Source organism: Callithrix jacchus, chromosome 10 (assembly GCF_049354715.1).
Source record: "Callithrix jacchus isolate 240 chromosome 10, calJac240_pri, whole genome shotgun sequence".
In the NCBI taxonomy this organism is placed as follows: domain Eukaryota; kingdom Metazoa; phylum Chordata; class Mammalia; order Primates; family Cebidae; genus Callithrix; species Callithrix jacchus.
Window position 1 is genome coordinate 71,774,477 of NC_133511.1, and position 13,551 is coordinate 71,788,027.

A 13,551-nucleotide genomic window follows, 5' to 3' on the forward strand; every position below is an offset into this window, starting at 1 on the left:
ATTATCTCAATTGACGCAGAGAAGGCATTTGACAAAATTCAACAGCCCTTTATGCTAAAAACCCTCAATAAACTCGGTATTGATGGAACGTATCTCAAAGTAATAAAAGCTATTTATGACAAACCAACAGCCAATATCATACTGAATGGGCAAAAACTGGAAGCATTCCCTTTGAAATCTGGTACTAGACAAGGATGCCCTCTCTCACCACTCCTATTCAATATAGTACTGGAAGTTCTAGCCAGAGCAATCAGGCAAGAAAAAGAAATAAAGGGTATTCAAATAGGAAAGGTGGAAGCCAAATTGTCTTTATTTGCAGACGACATGATAGTATACCTAGAAGACCCCATCGCCTCAGCCCAAAAACTCCTGAAACTGATAAGCAACTTCAGCAAAGTCTCAGGATATAAAATCAATGTGCAAAAATCACAAGCATTCGTCTACACCAATAACAGACTTAAAGAAAGCCAAATCAAGAGCGAACTGCCATTCGCAATTGCTACAAAAAGAATAAAATACCTTGGAATACAACTCACAAGGAACGTAAGGGACCTCTTCAAGGAGAACTACAAACCACTGTTCAACGAAATCAGAGAGGACACAAACAGATGGAGAAACATTCCATGTTCATGGTTAGGAAGAATTAATATCGTGAAAATGGCTATACTGCCCAAAGTAATTTACAGAATCAACGCTATCCCCATCAAGCTACCATTGACTTTCTTCACAGAACTGGAAAAAAACACCATGAACTTCATATGGAACCAAAAGAGAGCCCGCATAGCCAAGTCAATTCTAAGCAAAATGAACACAGCGGGGGGCATCACACTACCGGATTTCAAACTATACTACAAGGCTACAGTAATCAAAACAGCATGGTACTGGTACCAAAACAGAGATATAGACCAATGGAACAAAACAGAGGCACCGGAGGCAACACAACATACATACAACTATACAATCTTTGATAAACCTGACAAAAACAAGCAATGGGGCAAGGATTCCATGTTTAACAAATGGTGTTGGGAAAACTGGCTAGCCATGTGCAGAAAGCAGAAACTGGACCCCTTCCTGACACCTTACACTAAAATTAACTCTAGATGGATTAAAGACTTAAACATAAGACCTGGCACCATAAAAACCCTAGAAGGAAATCTAGGCAAAACTATCCAGGACATAGGAGTAGGCAAGGACTTCATGAACAAAACACCAAAAGCATTGGCAACAAAAGCCAAAATAGACAAATGGGACCTAATGAAACTCCACAGCTTCTGCACGGCAAAAGAAACAGTCACTAGAGTGGATCGGTAACCAACAGAATGGGAAAAAATTTTCGCAGTCTACCCATCTGACAAAGGGCTGATATCCAGAATTTACAAACAACTCAAGCAGATTTACAGGAAAAAAACAAACAAGCCCATTCAAAAGTGGGCAAAGGATATGAACAGATACTTTACGAAAGAAGACATATATGAGGCCAACAATCATATGAAAAAATGCTCATCATCACTGGTCATCAGAGAGATGCAAATCAAAACCACATTGAGATACCATCTCACGCCAGTTAGAATGGCAATCATTAAAAAATCTGGAGACAACAGATGCTGGAGAGGATGTGGAGAAAAAGGAACACTTTTACACTGTTGGTGGGAGTGTAAATTAGTTCAACCATTGTGGAAGACAGTGTGGCGATTCCTCAAGGTCTTAGAAATAGAAATTCCATTTGACCCAGCAATCCCATTACTGGGTATATATCCAAAAGACTATAAATCGTTCTACTATAAGGACACATGTACACGAATATTCATTGCAGCACTGTTTACCATAGCAAAGACCTGGAATCAACCCAAATGCCCATTGATAATAGACTGGATTGGAAAAATGTGGCACATATACACCATGGAATATTATGCAGCAATCAGAAATGATGAGTTCGTGTCGTTTGTAGGGACATGGATGAATCTGGAGAACATCATCCTCAGCAAACTGACACAAGAACAGAAAATGAAACACCGCATATTCTCACTCATAGGTGGGTGATGAGAAATGAGAACACATGGACACAGAGAGGGGAGTACTAAACACTGGGGTCTATTGGGGGGAAAAGGGGAGGGCCAGTGGGAGGGGGAGGTGGGGAGGGATAGCCTCGGGAGAAATGCCAAATGTGGGTGAAGGGGAGAAGAAAAGCAAAGCACACTGCCATGTGTGTACCTACGCAACTGTCTTGCATGCTCTGCTCATGTACCCCAAAACCTATAATCCAATAAAAAATTAAAAAAAAAAAAAAGATATTACATAAACAAAATTATAAATGTCTGTTAATGGGCACACAATGCATAAAGATGTAATTTATGACAATATAAGATAAAGGGAAACAGCTAGTAGAAATAAAGTTCCTGTATACAGTCAGCCGTCTGTATCCATGGGTTATATACACATGGATTCAACCAATTGTAGCTTTAAAATATTCAAAAAAATGATGATTAAAAAGCCAATACAACAATAAGAAATAATACAAATAAAAACAATATGGTACAATAATTGTTTACACTTAATTGGTATTATAAGTAATCTAGAGATGACAAAGTATATGGAAGGATGTGAATAGCTTAGGCAAGTAGTATACAATTTTATATGAGGGACTTGAGCATCCACAGATTTTGGTATCTGCGGCAGTGTCTCAGAACCAGTCCTCTGTGGATCTCAAGGGACAACTGTACTATTGAAACTAAATTGGTATTAATTCAAACTATATTATTATAAATTAAGATGTTGATTATAATCCCCAAAGCAAGACTAAGAAAATAACCAAAAATATATAGTAAAAATTAAGAAGGAAATCAAATTGGTGCACTACAAAATATCTGTGAAACACAGAGGGCAGTACTGAACAATTGAGAAATGAAAAAGATATAAAACATGAAACAACAAGTAGCAAAATGACAGAAGTCCTTCCTTATCAGTAATTATTTTAGGTGTAAATAGATTACATTCTCCAATTAAAAGGTATAAATGGCTAAAATGGATTAAAGGAAACATGATATGTGTTATCTATAAGAGATTTACATTAAAATCAAAAACACAAATACATTGAAATGGAAAGAATGGGAAAATATATTCTGTGCAAATAGTAAGCAAAAGAAAGCTATTCGATATTATACTAGAATACAATATATTAGTATATAGTAGTCCCCCTTTATCCATGGTTTCACATTTCATGGTTTCAGTTAACTGTATTTAACATGATCTTAAAATATTAAATTTAAAAATCCAGAAATAAACAATTCATAAATTTTTCATTGCATACCATTCAGAGTAGCATGATGAAATATCACATCACTCTGTTTCACTCAGGACATGAATCTTCCCTTTGTCCAGGATATCTACACTGCTATCCACCCATTAGTCACTTAGTAGCCCTCTTGAATATCAGATCAAGTGTCATATATAGTGTACATAGGTTTTGGTACTATTTGTGGTTTTAGGTGTTCATTCACTGGGAATCTAGAGCATATCCCCCACAGATAAGGAAGAACTACATATAGCCATAATAATACCTAACAAAATAGATTTTTAAAAATTGTTATGAGAGATGAAGAACAGTATTATATTATGATAAAAGGCAAAAAGCAAATCTGTCAAGCGACTTCAACAATTATACATATATATGCACCAAACAACAGAACTCCAAAATAAATAAAAACAAAAATTGATAGAACTGAAAAAGACATGGACGAATTAGACCTAATAGGCATATATAGAACACTTTAACCCAAAAGCAACAGAATACAAATTCCTCTCAAGAGCATGTGGAACATTCTCCAAGGTAGACCATATGCTAGGTCATAACAAGATTCAATAAATTTTAAAACATTGAAATCAGGGGAGAGGTCAAGATGGCCAACTAGAAAGAGCTCTGGTAGAAGGCTCCCACTAAGAAGAACAAACGTGGTGAGTGAATCCTGCACTGACAACTGAGGTATCCAGGTTCTCTCACTGGAACTGACTAGGCAGTTGGTGCAACCCACAGAAATAGAGAAAAAGAAGGGTGGTGTGATGGTCCACCTGGGAGCCACATAGTACAAGGGAAGCTTCCACCCCCAGCCAAGGGGGGCAGTGAGTGATTGAGCTATTCTGCCCAGGAAACTATGCCTGTTTCATGGATCTGTGCAACCTGCAAATCAGAAGATCTCTCTCATGAACCCATGCCACCAGGACTTTGGGTCACAAGCACAGAGCTGTGCAGATTCTCTGTGGCCACTAAAGACTGCCTAAGATGATCAAGCTCCTGGGGGAAGGGGCAGCCATTATCACTGCAGCTACCTGCTGCCTAAGATGACTGAGCTCCTGAGAGAAGGAGTGGCAGCCATCACTGCAGCTCCAGTCTGCCATTTTCCCCCTGCCAGTGCCAGGGAGACTGAATGATTTGGACCCAGGATGAATTCCCCACAGCACAGCACAGAGGCTGTGGCAGATCATGGCCAGACTGCAGCTTTAGGCTAAACCCTGACCCATCCCTCCTCACCAGGCAAGGCCTCCCTATGGAAATTTCAGCAACTCCAACCAGGGATTTATGGACAGAACTCAGACCTTCCTGGTATGGATCCCTTGGTGGGAGAGGTAGCCATGATCCTCATAGATCAACTGACTTAATTTCCACCACCCCCCCCCCCCAGCTCTAAGGATTCTGGGCAGTCTAGACCAGTCAGATTCCCATCATTGCAGTGCACCCCTTCCAACAATAGGGCAGCCAGAGTGCTTCATTAAGTGGGTCCCAGATCTCATGTCTCCAGACCTAATGGGAGTCACCAGACACCTTACACAGGAGCATTCCCATTGGCATCATGAAGATCCCAGAGGAAAGAGCAGGCAGCCTCTATTGGTTACTGTTCTGAAGCCTCCACTGATGACACCTCCAGGGGTAAGAAGCACCCAGGCAAATAGGGTCTGGAATGGACCCTCAGAAAACCACAGCAGCCCTACAGAAGAGGGACCTTGCTGTAGGAAGGCCAGGTCACCTAAAGAAAAGCCAATCAAACTAACAGTGGACCTCACAGTAGAAACCCTACAAGCCAGAAGAGATTGGGAGCCAATATTCAACATTCTTAAATAAAAGAATTTCCGTGCTCACTTCACAGCACCTATACTAAAATTGGAATGATACAGAGAAGACTAGCATGGCCCCTGTGCAAGGATAACACACAAATTGGTGAAGCGTTCCATATTTTTAAAAATCAAAAAATCCAGGAGCTGGTTTTTTGAAATGATCAACAAAATAGACAGACCACTAGCCACATTAATATAAAAGAAAAGAGAGAAACATCACAGCGATGCAATAAAAAACGACAAAGGGGGTATCACCACAGATTCCACAGAAATATAAACCATCATCAGAGATTAATACCAGCAACTCTTTGCACAAAACTAGTAAACCTGGAAGAAATGAATAAATTCCTGGATGCTTGCATTCTCCCAAGCCTAAACCAGGAAGAAGTCAAAACGCTGAATAGACCAATAACAAGGGCTGAAGTTCAGGCAGCAATTAATAGCCTACCAACCAAAAAGAGCCAAGGCCCAAGTGGGTTCACAGATAAATTCTACCAGACATAAAAAGAGGAGCTGGTACCATTCCTTCTGAAACTATTCCAAACAATACAAATCATTTTATGAGACCAACATCATACTGATTCCAAAAGTCAGCAGAGACTCAACAAGAAAAGAAGACATCAGGCCAATATCCATGATGAACATAGATGCAAAAAACTTCAATAAAATACTGGCAAACCGATTGAAACAGCACCTCAAAAAGCTTATCTACCACAATCAAATAGGCTTCATCCCGGGGATGCAAGGCTGATTCAACATAATGCAAGTCTAGAAACGTAATTCACCACATAAACAGAATCAAAGACAAAAAACACATGATTATCTCAATAGATGCACAGAAGGCCTTCAACAAAATTCAACAGCTCTTTATGCGAAAAACTCCAATAAACTATGTATCAACAGAATATATCTCAAAATAATAAAAGCTATTTACGACAGACCTACAGCCAATATCATACTGAATGGGCAAAAACTGGAAACATTCCCTTTGAAATCTGGCACTAGACAAGGATGCCCTCTCTCACCACTCCTGTTCAATATAGTACTGAAAGTTCTAGCCAGAGCAAACAGGCAAGAACAAGAAATAAAGGGTATTCTTTTATATAGGAAAGGAGGAAGTCAAATTATCTCTATTTGCAGATGACATGATTGTATACATAGAAGACTCCATCATCTCAGCCCAAAATCTCCTAAAATTGATAAGCAACTTCAGCAAAGTCTCAGAATACAAAATCAATATGCAAAAATTACAAGCATTTCTATACACCAATAACAGACTTAAAGAGAGCCACATCAAGAATGAGCTGCCATTCAAAATTGCTGCAAAGAGAATAAAATACCTAGGAATACAACTAACAAAGAATGTAAAGGACCTCTTCAAGGAGAACTACAAACCACTGCTCAACAAAATAAGAGAGGACACAAACAGATGGAGAAACATTCCATGCTCATGGTTAGGAAGAATCAATATCGTGAAAATGGCCATACTGCCCAAAGTAATTTATAGATTCAATGCTACCCCCATCAAGCTACCTATGACCCTCTTCACAGAACTGGAAAAAATCACCTTAAACTTCAGATGGAACCAAAAGAGCCTGCATAGCCAAGTCAATCCTAAGCAAAAAGAACAAAGCTGGAGACATCACACTACCTGACTTCAAACTATACTACAAGGCTACAGTAATTAAAACAGGTTGGTACTGGTACCAAAACAGAGATATAGACCAATGGAACAGAACAGAGGCCTTGGAGGCAACACAACATATCTACAACCATACAATCTTTGACAAAACTGACAAAGACAAGCAATGGGGAAAGGATTCCCTGTTTAATAAATGGTGTTGGGAAAACTGGCTAGCCATGTGCAGAAAGCAGAAACTGGACCCCTTCCTGACACCTTACACTAAAATTAACTCCAGATGGATTAAAGACTTAAACATAAGACTTAACACCTAAAAACCCTAGAAGAAAACCTAGGCAAAACCATTCAGGACATAGGCATAGGCAAGGACTTCATGATTAAAACATCAAAAGCATTGGCAACAAAAGCCAAAACAGACAAATCAGACCTAATCAAACTCCACAGCTTCTGCACAGCAGAAGAAACAGTCATAAGAGTGAATCAGCAACCAACAGAATGGGAAAAAATTTTTGCAATCTACCCATCTGACAAAGGGCTGATATCCGGAATCTACAAAGAACTCAAACAGATTTACAAGAAAAAAACAAACAAGCCCATTCAAAAGTGGGCAAAGGATATGAACAGACACTTTACAAAAGAAGACATATATGAGGCCAACAAACATATGAAAAAATGCTGATCATCACTGGTCATTAGAGAAATGCAAATCAAAACCAATTGAGATACCATCTCACACCAGTTAGAATGGCTATCATTAAAAAATCTGGAGACAACAGATGCTGGAGAGGATGTGGAGAAATAAGAACACTTCTACACTGTTGGTGGGAGTGTAAATTAGTTCAACCATTGTGGAAGACAGTGTGGCAATTCCTCAAGGACCTAAAAATGCAAATTTTATTTGACCCAGCAATTCCATTACTGGGTATACATCCAAAGGATTATAAATCATTCTGTTATAAGGACACATGCACACAAATGTTCATTGCAGCACTGTTTACAATAGCAAAGACTTGGAACCAACCCAAATGCCCACAGATGATAGATTGGACAGGGAAAATGTGGCACATATTCACCATGGAATACTATGCAGCCATAAAAAACGGTAAGTTTGTGTCCTTTGTAGGGACATGGATGAACCTGGAAACCATCATTCTCAGCAAACTGACACAAGAACAGAAAATCAAACACCACTTGTTCTCACTCATTGGCGGGTATTGAACAGTGCAAACACATAGACACAGGGATGGGAGCATCACACACAGGGGTTTGTTGGGGGGAAATTGGGGAGGGACAGTGGGGGGTAGGGAGTTGGGGAGGGATAACATGTGGAGAAATGCCAGATATAGGTGATGGGGAGGAAGGCAGTAAACCACACTGCCATGTGTGTACCTATGCAACAATCTTACATATTCTTCACATGTACCCGAAAACCTAAAATGCAATTTAAAAAAAAAAGGAATTTCCAATCCAGAATTTCATACCTGACCAAACTAAGCTTCATAAGTGATAGAGAAATAAGATTCTTTCCAGACAAGCAAATGCTGAGGGAATTTGTCACCATTTTGTCTACCTTGCAAGAGCCCCTGAAGGAAGCACTAAATATCCAAAAGAAAAACCATTACCAACCACTACAAAAACACACTGAAGTACAGAGACCATTGATACTATGAAGCAATGACATTAACGAGTCTGCAAAATAACCAGCTAGCATCATGATGACAAGATCAAATTCATACACAATATTAACTTTAAATATGAATAGGCTAAATGCCCCAATTAAAAGATACAGAGACAAGCTGGATAAAAAGCCAAGACCCGTCAGTGTGCTATATTCAAGAAACTCATCTCACATGCAAAGACACACATAGGCTCAAAATGAATAGAAGGATGAAATTTTACCAAGCAAATGGAAAGCAGAAAAAAGCAGGGGGTGCAATCCTAGTTTCTGGCAGAACACACTTTAAAGCAACAAAGATTTAAAAAGACAAGGAAGGGTATTACATAATGGTAAAGGGTTCAACAAGAAGAGCAAGAAGAGCTAACTATCCCAAATATGTATGCACCCAATACAGGAGCACCCAGATTCATAAAACAAGTTATTAGAGATCTACAAATAGACTTAGACTCCCACATAATAATGGGAGACTTTAACACCCCACTGTCAATATTAGATTATTGATAAAGAAAATTAACAAGGATATTCAGGACCTGAACTCAGCTCTGGATCAAGTGGACCTGATAGATATTTACAAAACTTTCTACCGAAGAACAACAGAATATACATTTTCTTGGTGCCACATGGCATTTACTCTAAAATCTATCACATAATTGGAAGTAAAATACTCCTCAGCAGATGCAAAACAACTGAAATAATAATCTTTCATACCACAGTGCAATCAAAATGGAACTCAATAAAATCCTGGCAAACCAAATCCAGCAGCACATCAAAAGTCTTATTCATCACGATCAAGTCAGCTGCATCCCTAGGATGCAAGAATGCTTCAACATATGCAAATTAATAAACATAATTTGTCACGTGAACAGAACTAAAGACAAAAACCACATGATTATTTCAATAGATGCAAAAAAAGATCTTTGATAAAATTCAACATCACTTCACATAAAAACTCTCATTAAACTAGATATTGATGAACTATACCTCAAAATAATAATAGCCATTTATGCCAAACCCACAGCAAATATCATATCAAATGGGCAAAACCTGGAAGCATTCCCCTTGAAAACTAACACAAGAAAATGATGCGCTCTTTCACCACTACTATTCAACACAGTATTAGAAGTTCTTGCCAGGGCAATTATGCAAGAGAAAGAAATAAAGCATATTCAAATAGGAAGAGAGGAAGTCAAATTGTCTCCGTTTGCAAATGACATGACCCTATAGCTAAAAATCTCCATCATCTCAGCTCAAAATCTTAAGCTGATAAGCAACTTCAGCAACGTCTTAGGATACAAAATCAATGTATAAAAATCACAAGCATTTTTATGCCCCAAAAATAGACAAGCAGAGAGCCAAATCATCAATGAACTCTAATTCACAATTGCTACAAAGAGAATAAAATACCTAGGAATACAACTCACAAGGGAAGTGAAGGGTCTCTTCAAGGAAAACTATAAACTACTGCTCAAGGAAACCAGGGAGGACCCAAACAAATGGAAAAACATTCCATGCTCATGGATAGGAAGAATCAATATTGTGAAAATGGCCATATTATCCAAAGTAACCTATAGATACATTGCTATTCCCATTAAATTGCCATTGACATTCTTCACTGAATTAGAAAAAAAAAACCTATTTTAAAATTCACATGGAACCAAAAAAGAGCCCATTTAGCCAAGATAATCCTAATCAAAAAGAACAAAGCTGGAGGCATCACACTACCCAACTTCAAACTATGCTGCAAGGCTACAGTAACCAAAACAGCATGGTACTGGTACCAAAACAGACACATAGACCAATGGAAGAAAACAGAGAACTCAGAAATAAGACTGCACACTTAAAGGCACCTGATCTTCAACAAACCTGACAAAAACAAGCATTGTGGAAAGGATTCCCTATTCAATAAATGGTGCTGGGAAAACTGGCAAGTCATATGCAGACAATTTTGAAACTAGACCCCTTCCTTACACTTTATACACAAACTAACTCAAGATGGATTAAAGACTTAAATGTAAGACTGAAAACCATAAAAACCCTAGAAGAAAATCTAGGCAATACCATTCAGAACATAGGCATGGGCAAAGATCTCTTGATGAAAAAATTAAAAGCAATTTCAACAAAAGCAAAAATTTACAAATGGGATCTGATTAAATTAAAGAGCTTCTACACAGCAAAAGAAACTATCAGCAGTATGAACAGACAACATGCAAAATGGGAGAAAATTTTTACAATATATCTATCTGACAAAGGTCTAATATCCAGAATCTACAAGGAACTTAAACAAATTTACAAGAAGAAAACAGGCCCATTTAAAGAGTGGGCAAAGGTCATGAGCAGACACGTCTCAAAACAAGCCATTTATGCAGCCAACAAACATATGAAAAAAAACCTCAACATCATTGATCATTAGAGAAATGTAAGTCAAAACCACAATGAGATACCATCTCACACAAGTCAGAATGGCAATTATTTAAATGTCAAGAAACAACAGATGCTTCTGAGGCTGTGAAGAAACAGGAATGCTTTCACACTGTTGGTGAGAATGTAAATTAATTCAACTATTGTGGTAAACAGTGTCGTGATTCCTCAGAAACCTAGAACCAGAAATAGCATTTGACCCAGCAATCCCATTACTGGGTATTTACCCAAAGTAATATAAATCATACATGAACACATATGTTCACTGCAGCACTATTCACAATAGCCAAAATGCCCATCAATGAAAGACTGTATAAATGAAATGTGATACATATACACCATGGAATACTGTGCAGCCACTTAAAGGAATATGCCCTTTGCAGGGACATGGGTGGAGCTGGAAGCTGTTATACTCAGCAAATTAATTCAGACACAGAAAACCAAACACCACATGTGCCTACTTGTAAGTGGGAGCTGAATAAAAATGAGAACACATGGACACTGGGAGGGGAACAACACACACTGAGGCTTGTAAGAGGGGAGTGCTGGGGGAAGGGAGAGCATCAGGATAAATAGCTAATGCATCAGGGGATTAATACCTAAGTGATGGGTTAATAGGTGCAACAAACCACCATGGTACACGTTTATCTGTGTAACTTGCATGACCTGCACATCTATTCAGGAACTTAAAATTAAATTAAATTGAATTTGTAAGAATACTTTCAAAAAAGAAAAAAGAATCATGCATAGTATCTTACTTGACCACAATGAAATAAAAGCAGAAATCAATAACAGAAGAAAAATTGGAAAATGAAAAAATATGTAAAAATTTAACAACATACTCTTTTAAAAACTGGTCAGAAAATGAAACAAAAATGAAATTATAAAATGCTTTGACAAAAATAAAAATAAAAATGCAATATAGCAACACTTATGGGATATAGTAAAAGTGGTGCTCAGGGGAAAAATTATGTCTACACCAAAAAAAAAGAAGGTCTCAAATCAATAACCTAACTTCTGCCTTAAGTAGCTAGAAAACTAAGTGGAAACTATACCCAAAACAAAAAGAAAGATGAAAATAATGAAGATTAGAGTGCAGATAAAAGAAACAGAGAATAGGGGGAAAAATAGCATCGACAAACACAACAGTTGACTCTTTTTTTTTATTGCATTTTAGGTTTTGGGGTACGTGTGCAGAGCATGTAATACAGTTGCATAGGTACACACATGGCAGTGTGTTTTGTTTGCTTTCTCCCCTTCAACCACATTTGGCATTTCTCCCCAGGCTATCCCTCCCCACCTCCCCCTCCCACTGGTCCTCCCCTTTTCCCCCAAATAGACCCCAGTGTGTCCATGTGTTCTCATTTTTCATCACCCGCCTATGAGTGAGAATATGTGGTGTTTCATTTTCTGTTCTTGTGTCAGTTTGCTGAGAATGATGTTCTCCAGATTCATCCATGTCCCTACGAATGACACAAACTCATCATTTCTGATTGCTGCATAATATTCCATGGTGTATATGTGCCACATTTTCCCAATCCAGTCTATCATCAATGGGCATTTGGGTTGATTCCAGGTCTTTGCTATTGTAAACAGTGCTGCAATGAACATTCGTGTGCATGTGTCCTTATAGTAGAACGATTTATAGTCCTTTGGATATATACCCAGTAATGGGATTGCTGGGTCAAATGGAATTTCTATTTCTAAGGCCTTAAGGAATCTCCACACTGTCTTCCACAATGGTTGGACTAATTTACACTCCCACCAACAGTGTAAAAGTGTTCCTTTTTCTCCACATCCTCTCCAGCATCTGTTGTCTCCAGATTTTTTAATGATCGCCATTCTAACTGGCATGAGATGGTATCTCAATGTGGTTTTGATTTGCATCTCTCTGATGACCAGTGACGATGAGCATTTTTTCATATGACAGTTGATTCTTTTAAAAGATCAACAAAACTGACAAACATTTTGCTAGACTGACCAGGGCAGGGCAATTAAGCAATAAAAATAAAGGCACACAAATTGTAAAGAAAGAACTATCTTTATTCACAAATAACATGATCTTATATAGAGAGATCCTAAAGAATTTACACAGAAAAAAATTAGAGCTAACAAATACAGCAAACTTATAAGACACAACACTAACATACAAAAATCGGTTGTATTTCTACACACTAGTGACAAACAATTTAAAAACTGAATTAATAAAAAAATTTCATTTACAATAGGATAAAAAATACTTAGGAATCAGTTTAAGCAAGGAGTTACAAGACTTGTGCAGTAAAAGTTACAAAACATGTCTAAAATAAAGAGGATCTAAATAAATGGAAAGACATCTGTGTTCATGATTAGAAGAATTAATATGGTTCCGATGGCAGTGCTCCCAAGATTATCTAAAAATCTAATGCAATTTTGATAGGGATCAAAATGCCAACAACTGCCTTTTTTGCAGAAATGGACAAGCTGATCCTAAAATATGTGTGAAAATGCAAGGGACTCTAAATAGACAAAACAATATTTAAAAAGAGCAATATCAGAGGACACGCTTCCCAATTTCAAAGTTTACTACAAGTAACAGTAATCCAAACAGTGTGGGTCTAATGTAAAGACTAACAAAGAGTTAAATGGAATACAATTAAGAGTGCAGAAATGTACCCATACATCTGGTTAATCAGTTTTCAACAATGGCACCAAGATCATTTGATGA

At 37.9% G+C, this 13,551-nt stretch overlaps 1 non-coding gene across 1 annotated transcript; it reads left to right on the top strand.

Annotated features, from left to right (window-relative positions):
• The first annotated feature begins 5,123 nt into the window (after positions 1-5,123).
• Positions 5,124-5,229, top strand: LOC118145893 (U6 spliceosomal RNA). The gene has a single exon (XR_004731380.1). It is a non-coding gene; the product is annotated as a U6 spliceosomal RNA (small nuclear RNA).
• The last annotated feature ends 8,322 nt before the right edge of the window (positions 5,230-13,551 follow it).